Raw genomic sequence first — 15,594 nt, forward strand, 5'->3', positions numbered from 1 at the left:
TCATGGGACTCATGGATTCCCACTCAGGAAATGGCCAGCCCCCAACTTATTTATCTAAAAGAAGCAGGCAGTATTCAACACTTGCAATTACATTGCAGTTGAGACACATTATGGCAGAATGGCTAAACTGTTAGACTAGGATCTGGGAGATTCCAGGATAGAATCTCCACTCTGAAATGGAAGCTTGCTGGATGACTTTGGGCCTTTCACATACTCTCAGTTTAGCATAACTCACAGGTTATTGTATATATAAAATGAAGGAGAGGAGAATTGTTTAAGGCACGTTTGGTCCACCCTGGAACAAAGGTGGGGTATAAAAGTAATAAAAAAATACATTATAATATTTTTATTATCTAAATGTTGTCTTGCCCTGACCTGGACAACCTAGGCAAGCCTGATCTCATCAGATTTCAGAAGCTAAGTAGGGTCAGCCCTGGTTAGTACTTGGATGGGAAACCTCCAAGTAAGACCAGGTTTGCTATGCAGAGGCAGGCAATGGTAAACTACCTCTATTCGTCTCTTGTCTTGAAAACCCCAGCAGCAGTAGCCATAAGTCAGGTATGACTTGAGGGCACTTTCTACCACCGCTATATCTTGCCTTAGAATGTTAAATATTAACAAAGTAGATATTTTGATGGGCTATGCTGGGGGAAGAGGATGAGGATGTAACAGGGGCAGTTACATAGAGTTTGTTGCTATACTTACTGTCTTATGTGGAATTTTTTTTAAAAAAAAATCTTAATGGGAAAATCTCTAGAACAACAGAATCCAATTCTCCAGCCTTGTTCTGAAAGGCATATTGTGGTACTTTGCAACTGACAATGTATTTGTCACTTTCCAAGCCTTCCTTCATGCTGATAGATAAGTCACAATTAAGAAGGAAATATAAAGGAAGTAAGAAGTAATTCTTGGTTATCAGTTGTGCATAGCATTTCCATGGATCCTTCATTTCCTGAAATGTGCACAGCAGAGATATTTCTAAAACGACAAACAGCTGTAAAGAGTCTTTTGGAGTGAGCTTCAACATAACTATTCATCAGTTTGCTAGAATTGTACATATAGGGTCAGTGTAGAGAATAGTTAGAGGGCTGGACTCATGTTCAAGCTCCTGTTTAGTCATAAAACTTCATAGATGACCTTGAAGCAGCTGCTATTTCCACAGCTACTTCAGCAAAGAGAAGGGAACTCTGTGTACCCAACCTTGAGCTCCTTAGAAGAAGATTGATAGTTTCTCATTTACATCAACTCAGCTTCTTGATCACAGATTTTGACATTATGATCTACTTCACTAAGAATTGGGTCTGGAAAAAAGAAAGTAAAAAGCAGCGTCAGTAATGGAAAGAATGAACTGAGTGAACATAAAGGCCTCCATAGGAATATCCCACCTTTCTACTTCATCAGCATGGACAAACCAACACCAGGGAATCACAGAGACACCACTTGAAATATTCCATCACCTGTAACAGCCATCTCATGCTATTAACAGCCACTAGCCACAGACAAATTCTATAATTATCACCTCCACCTGTTTCAGCCCAGGTTCAAGAGACATGAGTCCTTTCCTAGGTCCTAGGACAAGAATACTGTCTGATGGTTGTTGTGAATTTTCCGGGCTATATAGCCGTGGTCTTGGCATTGTAGTTCCTGACACCAAAAGAGCATGGTTTCCAGTCCCGAAAAACACCAGGCTAACAAAATACTCTATACCTGACAATAGCCCTGCAGAGAAGATTAGCACATCAAGCACCAATCCATATGCAAAAGAACCTCCTCAGGATACAGTGAAGCCTCCCTCCATTAGCATTCCACACCCTGGGAAACTCTTACAGGATGACTCAGCTCAACCCCACCCCTCCTGAGTAGATATAAATGACCTGCCAACATCTTTTCCACACTGTGACACTGAGAGATCTCTGTCTTTTGGTGCTACACCTCTGAAGATGCCAGCCACAGCTGCTGGCGAAACGTCAGGAACTACAATGCCAAGACCACGGCAATACAGCCCGGAAAACCCACAACAACCATCATTCTCCGGCCGTGAAAGCCTTTGACAATATAAGAATACTGTCTCTTCCAAACTGCCAGGAAGCTAGGTCTTCCAGGCTTCTGTCCTTCCCAGTTTCCTGCCTGTGCCAACCAGCAGCTTTCTCCTGCTGGGTTCTTCTATTCCCCTTCTTCTGGACACACCCTGTTTCTGGCTCCTTTAGCTTAGTCCTCCTGAGTAGACCCTTTCTCCCATATAAACCTCAACAGAGAAGTCCATTCCTCCACAGGGTGGAGGACTAATGGCTATCAGTCCCCCTGTCTGTTCCTTAGCTATCTGCAGACCTCCCTTCCTCTCTCCTCTGTTCTGCAGTTATGCAGCTACCCCCTTTTAGGACAGCACCCGTGATCTTCCCCAAGGTTAGGGTGTTCTGGGGTGTGCCAGACCAGCTCGTCCCCTTTTCCCCAAGGGTCAGGGCACCCCAGCGTATGGCAGTGCAATATTTCAATCAGACAAATTATAAAACTTGAAATAAAATGAGATTTCGCTTTTTAAAAGTGGTGCTTATATATTTGCAGAGCTTGATATTTGCAAGTGGTTGTGTTTATTTACTTGCAGAGTTTGTGCTTTGCACGAGCAGAGGCTCATTTTTGATATCAAAGAGTGCTTTAGATGCCCAAGCTCAACTTGTCTGTGCATGCAGAACTTACTTGTAGTGTATGTTCTGCCCTGGACAAGGCTAGAAGATGAAATAGAACTAACAATGCAATCAGTTGTAAGCTTCGAATTGCGCAGTAGCTGTTATCTAAGTGGAAATAGAAGTTAAAAATGCCTCATTGTTAAAAGCTACTCAGAAGTTCTGCAAACAAGTTGGCTCATCTTCAGTTTAGCCACTCAGCTTCTGCTTTCTTCGGTGTACAAAAATCTGTCACTTTGGCTCCTAGTGCTTCATTTAAAAACCAACTGTTACTGAAGAAAGCAGCAGCTGAAATATTTGAGGAAATACTTTAAAACCTTTCCATTTTGTTATCCACTTATTTACATACATATATAAAATGTCAGGGTAGGAAAAAAATGAAGTCCCTTATTTTGAAGTGGCTGTCTTTCTGAAACTACAAGATGGCTGTGAAGAAAACTGTGAGCAAGCCGAAATAAAATAAATAGATAAATTTAGCCACAGAATGTGCATTAAGTGAAAATAAACAAACTCTGTATGGAGACAGTAAGAGAGCAATGCATGAAAAGTTCTTCAAAGGCAAGTTGTGATTGTTGAAACAGGATGAAATGTCACAGATCTACATACGGGTAAACAAAAATAGCTGAATTGTGAGAAAAAAGAAAACACAAAAAGGAACAATTTGCTTTTGGATCCAACAGTTTAGACCTATTATGACCTGCAGTGATGGAAAGGGCAGAGACACAGAACTGTTCTACCAAACGAACTAACACAGCTGGAGAAAGTGGCATAACTGTATACAAGTAATAAAGTAACCATAATAATGTTACCACGTGTGGTCAGAGACATATGTACCTCATACATGTATCAGAATGCATATGGCAGTGCCTTTTTTCCAATTCATTCTAAGTTCACACTAGAGAGGTCTGAGTTTAAAGGATATACTTGCTTAGATTTTACATCTAGCTTCATGTAACACCCCCAATCTGGACATTGCTCCCCACAACCAGTAATAAAGGAATTAGATAAAATGGTGAAGTTCCTGTTCAAGCTTGAAAACAATACTAAGAACTTGGATAGAATGAAATTAGAAACCAAGTCTACTGAGGGGGATAAATAGGCATCCGTTCTGGAGAATTATGTAACTCATACAATCACGTTACACACATACAGTAATAATATCCAACCATACACACATTCAAAGCCAAATATTCCATGTGTTCACACATATAACAGCATTATCCACTTAAGACAGAGAAGCAAGGGACCAAAGAGGTAGAACAAGAGGGTAAAGAAGAGCTGGTTGCAGCTACTGATCGATTCACGTTTCAGGCAAAGATCCAGCTCCAAAGACTGACTAAACATGCAGACAGAAATAATAAAAGTAAGTCAAAATGAAAGAGAAGCGAGGAAGCACATGATACGTCCTAAGAATGGAGCTTTTCCATTCATAGGGCAATAGTGGTCTATAGGTGATAAAGGCACAATTTGTTGACATTTTGGCTCCAGTTAAAACAGGCACATAGCCAGAAATAGTTTGTTAGGGTGGCAAACGAGCAAAGTGGGAGGGCAGCCCACCATGTGTCCATAGCAAACAGCCATGTTTATTTTTTAAAATAATTAAATCCATCAAGTGCTGTATCACACAGCAAGGAAGTTTTTCTAAGGAAAGAAAATGGATACAGTGGTAGGAAGTCCATCATTATTTATTTACTTTCTCACTGAGGGCCAAGCTACACATGACGAATGACACTTGAACGGCAAGTGGATTGAGTGGAGGGCAAGTGAACAGGGAGAAATACACTTGCTGTTCAAGTGTCATTCGTCACGTGTAGCTTGGCCCTGAGACTCAGGACAGATTATATGGTGTAAAACATTATAATCTTAAAGCAGGTATAACAGACTTGCATAAGTCAGTTAACTTGCATACAATGCAATAGGACTAAGATGACAAAGTGCGCATATGGAACGGCTTGCCTGAAGAGTTCAGATTTCACATTATGGAACATTCTACTCTTCTGGCTTTCTGGAAACTATGCAACTAAACTAAACAATGGCTGGTAAGAACTGCCGTTCTCATGTGAAATTGTGCCAGGAAGACGCTGTCATTCCGGGCGCTCGGCACGATGTTCCATGGCCGGTAAGCAGTGTGAAAACGGCCAATGATTCAAGAGGGATTTTTTTTTTCATCAGTAATAAGATTGTGCTATAAGGAAATAGCCCAGAAAGATTCAATGGTAAAAGGATTGGAACTGTAAACTACACTACTATGTACTGTATATTGCTGTAAGTATTTTGTCACAGGATAGTTTCTATTTGTTTAATATGTTGTGGCAGTTTGCTTATGTTTTGTTTCAACTCTGTATCAGATGTCTGCTTGTTTTCAATTTTCTGTCCTCATTTCCCTATTGCATTGTTTATTGAATGTCCCAGCCATTGATCATATTGACTTACACTGTGAAGGCAATATGATCACTGTAAAGTTGGTTAGTCTTAAAGGTGCTACTGGACTCTTTACTATTTTGCTACTACAGACTAACACGGCTAACTCCTCTGGTACTGTATAAGGCAGACTGAAAATAAAGTAGATAAATAATATGGATAGGAACAGACTTTGAGTAGAGTTGTTTTCCAAGTGAACATGTGAGGGGTCAGGCAACAGTGGCATAACCCTAGAGATGCCCACGGGTGTGGGATCCCTTCCCAGCACCTTTACATCATCAGCACAAACAACACAGCCTATCCCCTGTGAACACAGATTCTTGTGGAGTGGTATATATTAGCAAAAGACAGCTTGTGCTCACTTACTTCTGGGCCTTAGCCCCTTTTTATTTGTCTCCTGTGCTGTCAAAAATAATTCCCTCAGCAATAAAAGACCTGCAGGACTATTGGGAAACACTGTCCGTTCCCCTCTCTTTTTCCTTGTGTTGTGTAAGTCTGCTTCAACACAATTTTGCCCTTTCACTCTTTAATTAGCTTCTCTCTTTCTCTCCCCCCCTCTTTGTTTTTCTCCAACATGATTTTACTACCCACCCACCTCCTGCAGCAGGCGTTTAAAATCAGAGCTCTCCAGCCCTGTTAGCTGCTTATTCTGTTCTAGTCACTTACAGAGAGATTCACACTTGGAAGACTTATGACAAAATTCACACCTGTCTACACCAACTTCTTCCTTTTCCCTTTGCATAAACAATTTACACTTGAAAGGCTAATGCTTACTGGCAAATTTTTGATTCGGCACTGCCCCTTTTTGCATCACAGCTATGGGCCTGAGTTAAAAATACACACCTTTGAGTTAAAACAAAGCATTATTTACTTTTGTGGCTTAGAAATAGGAAAGCGGGCAAAGCTCCAGTTATTTTCAGATGAACCCTCATGATCCCAGATTTAAAAACAAGAGATAGCTTGTATACTGAAAAGGGTGAAAGTTCACACAGTTGTCCATGCTTTTTTAAAAAATTGCTATTTTATCTAGATTACTGAGCAGGGTTTTTTTCCTTTTACTTTTTTATTTACATTTCATGCTACTGGCATCTCCATGGGAACTCTTCTTCAATTTCATGTCTTTTGTTTCACTTCTCATGCCTCCTTTCTTTCCTCCCCTATTGTTCTGTGCAATTCTGTTGGTATCAGCATCACTATGTTGCCATTGTAAGAGGGGATTTATTTTTTTTAGCTCACAGACTGATTTCTAGCCACAAGCAAAGCACAGTGTATTGCATTTGGGCTCAGAGAATTGTGAACAGTATGAAGCAAAACAAAACCTAGATTTAGAAACTACAGTGGCAGAAAAAAGCATGCATTCCCCTTTGTAAATGGAAGTTCACCATTGGATCCAGCCCAAGGATGTTAACAAATCTGGACCTTACACTCTTTCAAATATTTGGTTTTCTAAATATGAATGAATGAATGAATGAATGAATGAATGAATGAATGAATGAATGAATGAATGAATGAATGTTTCCACAAAGGGTGGAAACTAAAAAAGGAGATTATTTTCATGAGTGCAAAAATATTTATGAAATCCTCATTTCAACTCAATGGTAATGATTTTCTTTCTCCTTCTTTCAAATATATTTTCTTCCACCATTTAAATCCTAATTCAGAATGTTCCAATTGTACTATAAATGGATCAGAAAAGGTACTATTATCGTCATTAGGGATCAATTGTTGATCATTTGATGGGGTTATTTACTTTTTTGGCCAGACCTGTTTTCTTATATTATGTACCTGTCTTCCCATTGCTTGATATTCTGGTCTTAATTTGTAATGCCTTATCTGCCAACTTTCTTCTTTGTATCTATATATATTTCTGTCATCTAAAGGGTAATGCCTCATGCATTCAACAAAGTGAGATGGGGTTAGGCGTCTATACTTCAAAAATTGTTCATTTGTAAAGTGCCACAATACTTTCTAACCCAGACTGTAGAATCACTTTCAGTGGAGATAACTTCAAAACGTTTAGCTGAATGTCTCCCAGTTGCATCTTAAGCAGACCTACATCTTTCTAAGAGCCAAGCTACAAGTGACACCTGACAGGAGTTGGACACGTGTCAGGTTTCCAGAAGTTTAGATGGGAAATGTAGGCGGCCTTTCTTACTACTTCTGACAGCTCAGGAAGCTTCCCACTCCTGCTTCGCACGCGCCAGCCACAGCCCGCCTGGCCTTTGTGGGCTCTTCCTGCCCCTACTTCATCATCCAGAGGAAGTCTCTGCAGCTCCCCTCCCGTGAGATCAGGTCCGCCTGCCTCTCTCCACTAGTGCCTGGCTCTCCAGAAGTGCCGTGGCAGGAGAAGCAGGCACGGGGCGTGCAAGGCGCGGGAAGTTTCCTAAGCAAGACGGGAGCCCCGCGCCTGCTTCGCCACCAGTAGCAGTGCACACCTTCCGGCCTCTGCAGCTCCCCTCCTGCTCTGTCTCGAACTGGAGAGCTGCATAAGATTCTGCAGGAGGCAGGGCTGCTCAGGAAGCTTCCTGTGCCTCACATGCCCCATGCCTGCTTCACCTGCTGGGGGGCTTCTGGAGAGCCAGGCACCGGTGGAGAGAGGCAGGCGGACCTGATCCCATGGGAGGGGAGCTGCAGAGGCTTCATCTGGATGACGAGGCAGGGGCAGGAAGAGCCCACAAAGGTCGGGCGGGCTGCGGTTGGCACCCGCAAAGCAGGAGCGGGAAGCCTCCTGAGCTGTCAGAAGTAGTAAGGAAGGACGCCTACATTTCCGGGAACTGGCAGATGTTTACCACAACCAGAGAAACTATTTATTGCAATCTATTCACTGAATTACAGAACAAGAAGGAGAAGAAATTCTCAAAACTCCTGCCTGCAACAGAGAGCAAAAACACTTTGGATCCACCAAGCAACATCATCAATCTTTCCAGTTACAAGCTGAGCCCAGCAGAGGAATCAGTCCTCTCACGTGGACTATCTTTTTGCCCAGCCAGACCCACACAAACCATACAACTTTGTGGAGACCTGGAGGCCTATTTTAGACGCCTAAGACTGAAAGAATTCTTCAACTTGTTGCCAAGTAGGCCCCCTCCCCTGCTTTAAGGCCTGCCATGAACTGTGTTAAAGTTTCCTGCGCTGCTGTTTCACTGCTGCACAAAGATTGCTTTGCACGTGTGTGTTCTAATACACGTGTCAGTTTCCTGCCTGCGTGTCAATTACCCTTGCTGCTGCTATAGACTGTGTAGTTTACTGACTCCATGTTTGGGTGACTGCACAAAGGACTCTCTTTCTGGGCAGCCCTGCCCTGACCTGTATCTGGACTTCCTAGTGTGCGTTTGGACTGTGTTACAAGTGTGCCCCGTGCCTGCATTGCCATCTGCCACGGACCGTGCCTGTTCCCTGCTTTGGACTGTGTTTTAAAGTGTTGTTCCCCCTGCCTCCATGGAAGCCTGCCTCATATGGGCCCAAGCCGCTGCTAGCAGCCGGGCGCCTGCCGGGGAAACCTCCAGCGAGCCTGGCTAGGCGCTCCCTGGTCAGTTCCCGCCTGGAGCCTCCCGCGAGCCGGTCGCCGAGCTTGCCCTCGCTACCGGGCAGCCTGCTATCCAGCCCCAGCTATGCCCAGCCGGCATCCATGTTCTCAGGCAGCAAGAAGACCCTGGGAAGAAGACTGCTTTGAGAAGCCATTTTGGCGAAGCGGGCACACCACGTCCGCAGCGAGAGCCCCTCGCCCCGCTCTGCATATCTTAGGAGCCGCCCCGGAGAAGAACTAAGTGCTGACCATCCCAAGCACTTAGAGAATGCATCTCAAAGAAACCTCCGCATTCCAGAAGCTGATGACATCAGGACAAGCCCTGTCCGCTGGAACATCCTTTCAGCCCACTTGGATTTCCCCCTCCCTCTTTTGTCCCCTCTTCCTGAGGTGTCACTTATCACAATCTGATTACCAAAGTGGCCCATCTAAGCCATTCAGTAGCCCATTAGACCCTTTGTTTTAAACTGTGAGAACCACCAAGTACAGCACCAGCCCCAGGGTACGTTTTGGGGTATTTAAGCTGGTCTCTCAGACCACTCGGTGCCTCGGCCATTCCCTATCCAGACCTCCTTGCTGTCCGTCTGTGGTTCCAGTGCTGGCATTGGACCACTACCCTCGCTGCTGTGTCTCTGCTTCGCTCCAGGATAAGTGAGTATTCCCCCTATCATCGTTGGGAACCCGCTAATGCGAACGTCTCTGTATTTCCTACGCTATATTTCTTAGACCTTGTATGTTCTTTGTATGATTGTGCAAGCTAGGCTTACGCTAAACTCAATACACGTGTTTGGACCTTACTCCTTGTCTGCCTCTTTTTCACTAGAGTGTCTGGGATCGGGACCTCCGTAAACATAGGTTATGATCCTCGCTTAATATTTAGTTACAGACTGCTATAGCTAATTCCTCATTATAATAAAAGAGCAGTTCTGGTAACAGTTTACTGGTGGAGAATATGCGGGCAAACCCGGTTCGTGTGAATGCACGTGAGTCGACACGCGTGTCTTCAGCGAACTGACTTAGAGGAAAATTTTCCAGACCTCTGTGTAAAGAGCGCAATTTAGCTCAGGGAATTAAAAGTGTGAGTGTGTGTGGCTCTAGCGAGCATTTCTATCTTGTGGGTTGGCTTTTCCCCCATTTCCTCCTTCAGCCAGCTTTGGACTACTTGCCTTTTGTGGTGCACCGCGAGGCCCTCCAGCCGTTATAACCGGTGTACTGTGGGTGAGGACCTCTGAACTGGTGAAGTTCCTGGCCACCTTCCGGGCCGCCTAAACGCGTCTATGTGGGTGGGATCCCAGAAGTAGGCTCTAGATATATACGCATATATACATCCTGAAGCAGCACATATAAAATTCTCTTCCGCCCTCCCCCGTCTCTCCTAAGTCCGTCCAAACCCCGTTCCTGCCAGCACTTAGGCTTCAATCCCCGCTCCAGAGGAAACGTGAAGGGATCGTTAGTCCGTTCGTTTTAGTTTAGCTTTGGGAATCTAAAGCCAGGTTCCTGAAGCCCCGCGGCAGCCGGCCGCACCGTGCTTAAGAGTTTTAAGATAGACTCTTGGGCGCCTTTCCGCTTGCGAGTTTTAAGTCAGACTCGTGGGCGCTTTTCCGCTTGGGAGTCAGTGGGACTCTTGGGCACATTTTCGCTTGAGAGTTGGTAGAACTCTTGAGCGCACCTCGCTTAGGAGTACCGTAGTTTTACTCCTGGGCACTTTTGCTTGGGGACTTGCAGAGGCAGTCCTTGAGCGCTTTTAGTCTTTTGGTCGAGGCTTGGGGACAGTTTAACAGTTTGTCTCTGAGCACGAGGCCTGGGGACACTTTGAGTTTAGTTCTTGGGCAGAGAGCTTGAGAGCATTTGCAGCTTCTGAGCAGAGGCTTGGGAGACCCCTTAGTTGCAGCTTCTGAGCAGAGGCTTGGGAGCATTTCTGGTTGCCTGAGCATAGGCTTGGGAGACCTCTTAATTGCAGTTTCTAAGCAGAGGCTTGGGGACACTTTTTGGTTTTCTGAGCACATAGGCTTGGGAGACCCCTGAGCTTTAGCTTCTGAGCAGAGGCTTGGGAGCACTGAGCGTTTTTGTTCTTGGGCTTAGAGAGCTTGAGAGCACCCTCTGAGCCAGTAAGCTTTCCTGGTCCCGTGGCTTGTAGGCAAGCTTAAAAACGGGAATAGGAATTTTCCTTCTCCCCCGGTGGAGAAGAGCCGAGTGTAGAACCCTTAAAAATCCCCTTGTGAACCTAAAAGTAGAACCTTAAAACCCCCTGGTAAAAACCCTTGAGGACCTGAGGGAAGGATAAACCTCCCAAAAGGGACATAGAGAGGAAGAAGTTGTTAGAACCCTTGAGCAGCTTTAATCGCCCCACCCCTGGTGTCGCTGATCTACTCTTTAACCTCCCCCGAGGTCAGCCTTAAACGACAGTAAAAATGTACCGGGCAAACCCCACCGTGCCCCGCCTGGAGAAGTGGCTAGTTAAGAAGGGAGATTGCCCTTGGGAAGCCGGTTCCTTCAAGGGACCTGACCCGCTCCAGATAGTCAGAAGCGCCTTCCAAGATTTTTGTGAGAAAGAGAAGCCCAAGTCGAGCAAGAAGGACAGATACGGAGCTTGGGCCCTTTTCACTGCCTTACAGGACAGCGTGTCCCTGATAAATAAATTACAGATAGCGCAGGAGGATAGTGAGCAGGAAATAGAGAGGCTCAGACTAGCCCAAGACAAAGAGAGGAAGGAGCTAGAGGAAAAAGCAAAGAGAGAACAGGACGCCCTGCATCTAGAAATCCAGAGTCTCAGGGCCAAACTAGCCGAACAGGAGAGAGACCATGAGGAAAAGGCAGTTGAGTGGCGCGCTGAACGTGTCAATTTCATACTAGAAAAGCAAGGACTAACTACCGCCCTCCAGGACGCTCAGCACAAGGCTGAAGCGGCCACCGCTCGTGCCGACATGGCCGAGCACGCATTAACCGAGGGACAAGAGGAGATTACTAAGCTCACCCATGCCGCCCGGTTCATGGCGGACCACAACCAGTCTAAAACCGCAGCCGCGGACCATTCAGCTTGTAAGAGGGAGCTAGAGGCCCTGAAGCGACACTTGGGGATGCAACAGGCCGTAATTTCCGCCGTGCACCCCTCAGCCCTCTTGGCCCTCCCAGAAGATAGTAAGGATAGCTGGACATCTCAGTCGCCCCAGCCCGAGGAAGCTCCACAGCCCCTCCATCCGATAGCTACCAAGGAAATTGTCACCACAGACGATGATGGCAGGAAGACAGACCGAATAGTTAAAGAGACCCGCAATTGGAGGCCCGATGAGCTCCAAGCCATAGCGGACCGAATGGGACCCCTGAACCGAGACTCAGCTATACAATGGTTTGCTCACGTGACCATGTCCCAGCCCTCCGCCAGTGGCTCCGATGTAGCTCAGCTGGCTCGCCATTGTGCCAGCCCCGAAATAGTCACCTCTCTTAACGCATATATTTCTAACCGGAGACTAGCCACTCGCAGTCAGTATGGTGCCATGAAGGAACTGTGCTCCTTCCTCTGGCCTACCAAGAGCTTGAAGGCCTTATACATAGCAGAATCTCAAAAACCCGGAGAGGACCCAGAGGCATATTTAGCCAGGAAACAGCTCCTAGCCGAACTAGCAGACGAGGTAGATTTAGACTTGAGCGACATGCCGGACTTCGACGACTTAGAATTTAGGAGGGCAGTCATAGATGGGCTCAACAGCACCACTCGCCTGGCCCTAGCAGGAGTCGAGCCCGGGAGCATTACATGGGGAGAGCTGGAATCCCGCATCAGGAGCATTGCTGGCTTGTTGCGGGAAACCGGCGCCATCCGCCATGTGAAGTCCCCAGCCTCCCATAGGAAAGAGAGTGAGCCCATCAACACAGTCACGTATGCCAACCATGGTCCCCACTCCCAATATCGGCCCCAAGGGCACAGCTCGTACTCGGAGCCTAGAGGTGGCATCTTGCGTGGGAGAAGTGGTAGCTTCACTCGGGGCCGCAGCCAGAGGGACTCCCGTCCAGGAGTAACCTTTGCGCCCACCCCCAGTCGCTACCCTTCCTCCCCACAGGGACCCTCTGAGCCCTGGAGACCTGCGCTGCCCTCAGCACCCCCGCCCCCTCGAGCACCGCACACATACAATCACCAGGTCTACCCTCCCCCAAGTCAGGCTGACTCCTGGAGACCGCAGCCAAAGGACCGTGAGGAGCCCTCTGACCTAGGAGAGCCGCCACCAGCTGGGAACCCCTTTTTCCAATAGGGATGCCCGGGGGTCACACATTATTCTCCCCACTTAACTGCCCGTGGGAGAAAACCAAAGGTTGAGGCTAGCCTTCGACCTCCGGGAACTAAAAATAGCTTGGAACTTAAAAGAGAGAAGGAAAGATTCCAAAGGGTGATTCGCACCCAGAACCCAGCACCAACTTTGCCAGACACCTCTGAAAGAAATCTGGCAGAGCTGCAAAATAAAATTCAGGAGCTTATAAGTGTAAACAGGGAGCAGAACTTAAAAATAAATGATCTTAATAAAGAGAATGAGGAATTAAAAGAAAAATTAAATGCTTGCACAATAGAGAAAGAGCAGCTCCACAATAAATTCCTTAGCATGCAGACTTTGCTGGAGAACCAGAATAATGAAACTGCCTCTTTAAAAACCCTGATGCAAAATCTCCTGGAATCCCAGAGACTCACTGAGGCAAGATTAAAGACTTTAGAGGAACAATCAGTGATTGAATCAGCACCCCGCCCCGCCAAAGGCAGTGAAACATGTAGCCAGTCACCTTTGCCTCCAATTTCTGCCTCAGCCCCCATGCCCAAGAAGCCAGAATTCACTCTAGCCTCTGAGCATGTGCAGAGTTTAAAAGTCATTCCCCAAGAAATTGTCTTGGCTCCCATAGACTGCCCCCAGCCAAGCTGTACACAGCCCACTGTGACTGTGCCCTCTTGCAATGATCCTGAAGAACAGGTAAACGAGAGTAAAAATGCAGTTCCTTTAAAAGATTTAAAATGCTTTGAGAATCCAGTGCTTGCAACTACACACCAAATAGCTTTCTGTCAGCCTTCCCTGACTAACACCCCTGAAGAAAACCTCATGTTGGGCCTGTGTGGTTTAGTAGTGCTTGAGCTAATTCAAAGACATTTGTGTAACTGTTTCCACGTTTTAAAATGCTCAAGCCCAAAACTTAGTGAAAAGGTAGAGCCTCCAGCAGTAAGTGCAGTCAGGAATGTAATAATGCAAGTGAGCAGACTCCAGAAAGAATCCCAGTTGCTAGCAGCGTCTAAAACAAACTGTTCCCACTCAGCGCTACACCCCCACCCCTCATTGAAATGGAAAAACTGGCCAGACCAGGATTCTGACCTCCTCCCCATTCTTCCTTTTGTCCTCTCCCAGGCTGAAGTAAGCCCAAATAAATGTAATCACTGGTTCCCTGTCAGAATTTGGAAGGGATTGGAACCAGGAGTGGAAAAGCCACCTTAAGGAGACTTGAGTTCAAGTCCCTGCAGCCCCCGTCCCTTTTCGTTGTGCAGTCTTAACTTTATGTGTGTGTGAACCTGAAGCCCAATTCCCTTTTGAAATTAGATATAAAAAGCCAACTTGGCTTCATATAATCATTTAGTGTTTTTGTTATTTCTTGTCAGTTCTATTCTTTAACTTCATTAGGCGGGCCCCACAGTTGGGACCCTTGGGGGAAACACGGCAACCAAAGCCAAATAGGACCACCACCGAAAGTGATTCTTAATTGGATTTTTAAGCCGCATGTTCGGGAAAAAATTGCACAGGCAAAAGAGATTTGCTGTGTGTGAAAGTGTTTGGAGAGGCTTTAGCCCAGAGGTGAATGCATTCTTTCGAACATAGTGGAATCACCAAAAAAGGTGATTTCTTTGTTTGAAAACATTTCACCCGCCGTGCTGGTGAAGATCCCGCATCTACGTAGATTCGGGGTCTCACCTGCCAGACCCACGCTTTCGCATGATGGTCGGCTTTGGCCTTGAGGGCCGTGCCTCCCCTGGAAAAGGACCCCCAGATAGCCCAACATCCCTCTTTTACTAATGCTCATATTCGTCATGGTGAGTTGCTATATGGCGCCACCAGTCCGTACGCTTTAGTGCAAAAGTAAAAGACCCGCCAGTATTTTGTAAATATGTTACCCCTGGAATATGTTATTGAGGTGCGTTCGCTACGCACAAGGGGCAGCGTGCCTCATTTACATAGCCAGGATCCCCCGCGCCAAGATGACCCCCGAATAACCCAGACCCAGTGGCGCCGGCAGATCTTGGCCGCCTCCGCCGCTTTTCGATAAACGCCGCCGAGCACCTTCGGCTCCACTTCGGCCCTTTCCGCCAGCAGCCGCCCACCCCGTCCGATGTAATCTTTTCCCTTGCCCGTACCGTATAAGGGAAAAGAAGGGGGGGAGGCATATTGAAGTTTTAATGAAGCCATGCCAGGCACCCCAAGTAAGGGCAACCTAAAAGTACCTCAGACCCGTATGCTTCTTGCTCCGTGTGTTTTTCTTTTTGCTCAGTGCATTTTTCTTTTGCTCAGTATATTTTTCCTTTTGCCCGGTGTACCCTTTTTTTTTAAACCAGAAAATGGGGCCTCCCGAGGGAGTCCCTCCAAAAATTGGTTGTCCTGCAAAAATATGACGAAGGCCTATTTTTGAAAATTAAAGCGAGGGCCCCCGTCTGCAGCAACCCTTATAGTTAATGGAAGCCGCTCTTTAGGTTTTTTTTTTCCATTTTAAAGCGGCAAGGCCAGGCCGAGCCGGACCGATAGCTCTCAGCCCGCAAAATAAAAGTAGCCCGCCGCCAAGCAAGGGGCACCTGAAGGCCACATAGTCTAGGCACCCAGGGACCCCTGGGGCGAGTTTGCATAATCCCGCCTAACGCACAGCCGACCCTTGCTCAACGTAAAGACGTCCCCCCTGAAATATACATGCTTTAGGAAGAAGCCTTCGCACAGGAGTTCCCCAGAGCAACAAGCT

The sequence above is a fragment of the Eublepharis macularius genome, chromosome 10 (genome assembly GCF_028583425.1).
Source record: "Eublepharis macularius isolate TG4126 chromosome 10, MPM_Emac_v1.0, whole genome shotgun sequence".
Lineage (NCBI taxonomy): Eukaryota > Metazoa > Chordata > Lepidosauria > Squamata > Eublepharidae > Eublepharis > Eublepharis macularius.